The sequence below is a fragment of the Neltuma alba genome, unplaced genomic scaffold (genome assembly GCF_004799145.2).
Source record: "Neltuma alba isolate B1F8T4 unplaced genomic scaffold, ASM479914v2 tig00010126_pilon, whole genome shotgun sequence".
In the NCBI taxonomy this organism is placed as follows: Eukaryota; Viridiplantae; Streptophyta; class Magnoliopsida; order Fabales; family Fabaceae; genus Neltuma; species Neltuma alba.
In genome coordinates this window covers 283,954-289,491 of record NW_021635077.1, presented here as the reverse complement: position 1 = coordinate 289,491, position 5,538 = coordinate 283,954, and positions in this window count along the sequence as shown.

Genomic DNA, 5,538 nt, shown 5'->3' with positions numbered 1-5,538 from the left:
CAAGCTACAAATCGATCCATGTTCCAAACTCATGGAATCTATGTCTCCATTTTTCTGGAGGAAGGTCATCAAAAGTGAACCATAGACCTGTAGTTGGCTTGTAATATGTTCTTCTTGGCTCAGATGGTTTTGAGACAAATGATTCTCTGTCAGAGCGATCTTCAATTGGCACTACTGGCTCCTTTATGCTAACAGTGCTAATAAAGCAAAGTTATAAGGGCTAATGATATTAGTAGAACAAAATTAAAGAATTTAGTTAAGAGATAACACAGGTAGAAAATTAAAAATTAGAGAAGAATATAAGCATCTGCAACTGCAAGATCATTTTCCTTGAGCACATTGTATATACTACATTAGTGTTTCTTATTACAACTCATTAAGTAGATTTCAATCACTTTTTTTCCTCAAAATTGCCCTATTTGATGCTTCATGAAATCTTCCTTTTCTTCCTTCTTAAGTTTACTTCATGGTTTTAAATAAGAGTAAATTCAATTTTTTTTTAAAAAAAATTTAATGATTTAACTACCTTTTTTGTTTTAATGATATGTTTAGAAATCCCTTATAATAGAAGTCGGAGTGGTAGTTGTTCAGTAACCGCTAATAGTCAAAGTCACAAGTTTAATTTTATCTACAACGCCAATTCTTTTAAGAAAAAATCACTATGTTGCCTTGATCTTAAAAAGGGAACTATTTTTGTCTGTTGGAATCAAAACAGACAGAAATAGTCTTATATATTCTTCTGTTTTGGCTCCTCCATACTAACAAAAGAAATTAATTCCCTTTTCTCGTCTGCTGGGAACAGACAAATAAGTACCTATTACTTATGTCTCTTTTATCAACGTCTTTTTCTAAATAAACAAAAAAAAAGTGTAGCATATGCCTTTTTGTGTAGTTCACTTTGGCGAAGGGCACCCGTTGCCATGGCAAAATGCTTGAAATAGTGTTTCGCTAAGCATCTTCACCGTTGCGAATGGTCAAAAAATTTTAAATTTGAGACTGGGGCCATGTCATTACTTTACTTTGTTAAGAGTAAGGGTTTTTGCTCTGCTAGGGTTTTCTCAAAGCAATCCTTTGAGAAGTTTATCAACTCCAGAAATAATGGTAAACGATCCCAACCTTTTTGTGTGGTTTCTAACTCTCTTCCTTTTCACTTCTCCTCACCTAGCTAGGGTTTTTCTATCTTCTTGATAATTTCTTAGCAGTTCTCTAACTCCATGATCTGACTTAGAGTAATAGTGCAAATTCATGAAATGTCAAAGTGTGCTTTGGATAGCCTCTGCAACTATTTTGGGAATCCAGGTAACACGAATTCTTATTCGTGTCTCCTACTGGCTCCTCTAAGAGGGCCTTGGATTAAAGAGTAGCATTTAGAATAAGTTTTAAATGATTTGGAATAGAAAAATTGAATAGAAAATTGTTGAAATTGCTGATTGTATTTAGAGTTTAGTTTGGTATGACTGGTTTTGTGCAAACATTGAATTTCTAGAACTCTAGGACTGGACAGAAGCTTTAAAATCAAATTTCTAAAATTTCATTTGTCTCTGTTGTGAACTATTGGTTTCATTGTAGCAAAGCACAGGTTTTTGCCTTGGCGAGACGTTTTTCTTGCCATGGCAAAGGAAAAAAGGTTCACCATGGAGAAGTGCCCATGTTGCTGTCGTTTGAATTTTTTCTCCTGATTTGTAATTTGAAACTCATGAACAAAAGAAGTATGACGTGTTAGTGCATGTTTATAACTTACTATTGTTATTTCAGGTGAATTAAACCATGTCGATTTTGTACACCTGGTGATAATTGTTATAGAATGAGAAATACTATGATTATGTAATATGGATTAGATTGTAATAAGGGGGATGATATTAATGGGAGTTTGAATTAACCATATGGTTCGTCTCCCTAGAGCGCACTATTATTGGCACTTTAGAGAGGGTAGCACATCCTCATGTGCTACATTCTGGGAGTATCCCCAGACATTATACCACGAGGACAGCATACCTGCTAGGATATTAGGTAATAAACCCCTTGGAGAAGCATACCCGTTTCTTGGAAGAGTCCATGGCCCACGTGTGCTTTGTCAACTATAACTGATACGCATCATCCGTGCGGGAAGTTCGTAGGAATCACCAGTCACATGGTAGGACTCCACCTGTGAGTTCAAGTTTGTAGGTATAAGGAGGATATAAAGTAGAAATTGAACATTGATTAATGAACAATGAATGATGCTTGAAGCATGTTATTTGTTGATCGTTTCTCTTAGTTCATTTGATGTGTTACTTGTTTACCTATTGTGGAACATGAACTTGTTTGGTGAGTACTGTAACTGCTAGTCCCACCAGACACCTCTTAGGGGTGTTAGTAGGTGAGGTTAATATGAATTTATGTTACTTTTACAAGTGAGACTAGCAGAGAAGGCGTAGCGAGGAAGGAAACAGAAGTGTGAGGTCACCTACTGGGGTGACCACAGTCAAAACTCTTTTAATTATGTTCTGTTCATTTATTTACTTGCCCCCTTGGATAAGCATTTATTTATTGTTAGATTGTCATGTTTTAGTTTGGATTGTTATGATTTGGCCGTGTGGACAATTGTTTTACTTTGGTTTTCAAGTTTCCTCTTTTGAGAAGCCTATAGGCTAGGGACTACACTCTGGATTTTGTAATTATGTTTTGCTAAATAAGTGGACCTGATAGTTATTGCTTTATTTTTGTTATGGTCAATTATATTCTGTGTTAATCAAGTACCAGGCATTTCTTTTATAACCATGTCTAACATGGTTATGCTCTTGAGGTGAGCGGATTTCTTTTTATAACCATGATATATGATTCTGTTGATAATAAGTTTGTTCTTTTATATCGTGGTTATGCCCAAAGTTTAGCCTTTGATGCTAACTATGGTAAGGTTTTCGTTGGGGTGTTATAAAAAGCCTCCAGAACAAACGAAAATAACTCATTTTGTAATAGTGGGGAAGGCAACAGAATTGTTCTTTGGTGCTTCACCATGTTGATCACGTGAGCACAAGTGGATTTTACCCATTAGTGTCAATTAGATAGTCTGTAGACTTTTGTTGCTCAACATGATGCTTTTGGACTAATAAGTTTCATGTTACATCAATTTGAACTTGCTCGATCTATTTAATTGTGTCAGGATGACTTTCAAAGAAAATGATGATGGAGAAGAATGATTGAGTTCAGAGTTTAAATAAATAGTAACGAGATATGATGACCTTTGAACTTAAGACATGTTGCTTTAGGCGAATGAAATAGATAGAGTCATCTCTTCAGTTTTCTAATAAAAGTATTAATATATCTACACCGATTCTTTAATACTAGTATAGCCAATGTACATAACCATTATTTACAGCCATCGCAAGAACATCTGCTATAAATAATGACAGTTATACCATATATTTATTAAGCCAATGTAAAAATTATTCTATTATTTACAAAAATGGCACTGTTTCATTTATTACACCATTTTCACAACAACTAGTGTAGATAAGTTGGCTTTGAAGGCGTTTTCCTAGTAGTAAAAGTTGACTATATAAATTTGACAATGTTATTATATTTTATCAACAACTAAATATAACACATTTATTATTGTAATAAGGATTTTATCAGGATTATAAAAAAAACAGAAGAAGATAAATACAAAAACCTTGGGTTCCCCGATTCAACTTTTCGTGTTTTAAAAGTTAATGTTGCATGAAGAGTTTGATCATGACTAATGACTATTTGGAAGAGTGGTCAGTTTTCACAGATCCACAAATATAAATAAACCGTTTAGACAGCTTCAAATTTTGGTCGTTTTATTCTTCATACCTACCACTAATTAATTCCCACTATATATTACTATCATACACATCATTCTCCCACGATAATAATTAGTTAGGTGTGAGTCCTGTACATTACATACTATAGTTTAAGATAAATCACCTTGACTACGAATATTATTCATAATTTACAGGTTATAGTATAGGTTTGATCCTTTTAGCTTATATCAAGTTTTATTTTAATCTCTTAAGTTTTAAAAATAAATTTTCAGTCTTTTAATCTTAACGATTCGTTTGTCTCATTTAACCAAAAAAAAAAAAAAAGCTAACTCAACAAATTTAAATACTGACTTTACAATTAAATATTGACAAAGCATGTTTTAAATTTTATTAACATAATCATTTTTATAAATTTGCAAACTTTTAATATTTTATCAGACATCTAATTATTTAAATGTTTAAATCTTAAAATATAAATATGATTATATTAAATAACTGAAATTTAAAGTATGCTTTGTTAGCATTTACTTACAGAGCCGGCATTTTCCATCAAAAGAGACTACTAGTGTTAAAATGCAAGGATTACAAATACACTTCAAAAACTTGAAATACTAAATTAAAACTTGAGGAAAATTTAGGGAAACAAACTTATACTCTACTCTAATCATTTGTAATAATGTGATTATAAAGTTTACATTGTATATAGTTTGATATGTTGATTTAGATACTCTGTTCATTTACATACTATAACAATTATTTGGTACTACTTCCGATCTTTAATATAAGAGCTAGTTTAACTTTCAATTTAGTTCTAAATATAAGATTCTAATTCATTTTGTCTCTTATATTTAATCTTTTTTTCAAAGTAGTTTTTGTAGCAGTTACATATGTTAAAGATTTAATGAAATGATACTTTTAGCTAATATACATGATTAATAAAGGTATTCTAAAAAAAAATAATACATATTTATTATAAATAATTAACTTAACAAATATTCTTAATCTACTCAAATTACTCAATTAACTCTTATATTAAGTACGGAGGGGGTAACTACATGATGGAGTCGCACGTGTATTGAATGAACTGCGATCGATCTGGCATTCTATAAATTTACTCCATTCCATTCAAAATTTAAGGCACATCTAACTAATTTTACACACTGAAGGGGAAAAAAAAGTTAAAAGTTGATTATAAATTTGTTAAATTTATAAAAAAAATTATAATTCATTTTAGTATTACCCCTATGATTTTTATCATCCTTCACCCGATGAATTGAACTTTGCACACCCATAATGACAGACAAATCGAACTTGCGATCTCGTGCATAAAAAGACTTGAGGTTAACAAGTTATTTCACTAGTAGCGCTATTTGTTGTACTTGGATAAGGTTCTAAACTCAAATTTAATGCTAACATATTTATAAGCGTGTTTAATTGTATAAAATTAAAAGAAAAAACCTAAAAGAGGTGTTTGTATTATTGGATCAAAAGGCCCCGCAATACTTTCCCTTTTGAGTACACAAAATTCTTACATTTAACGTATTTTTAAATGCATCAAAGGATGAAATATAAAAGAAAAAATAATAATAATACAACAACAACAAAAATTATACAAAAATAAATTCAATTTTGGATTGGAAAAAACTTTGATTTTTTTAGGTGGAAGAAGGATATTCTCAAGTTACATTAGACTTTAAGTTAATCTCTTTCAAGTTGGGAGCGGTTAAAAAATAACTCTCCCAACAAGTACACTTCTCAAATTTGAATTTTT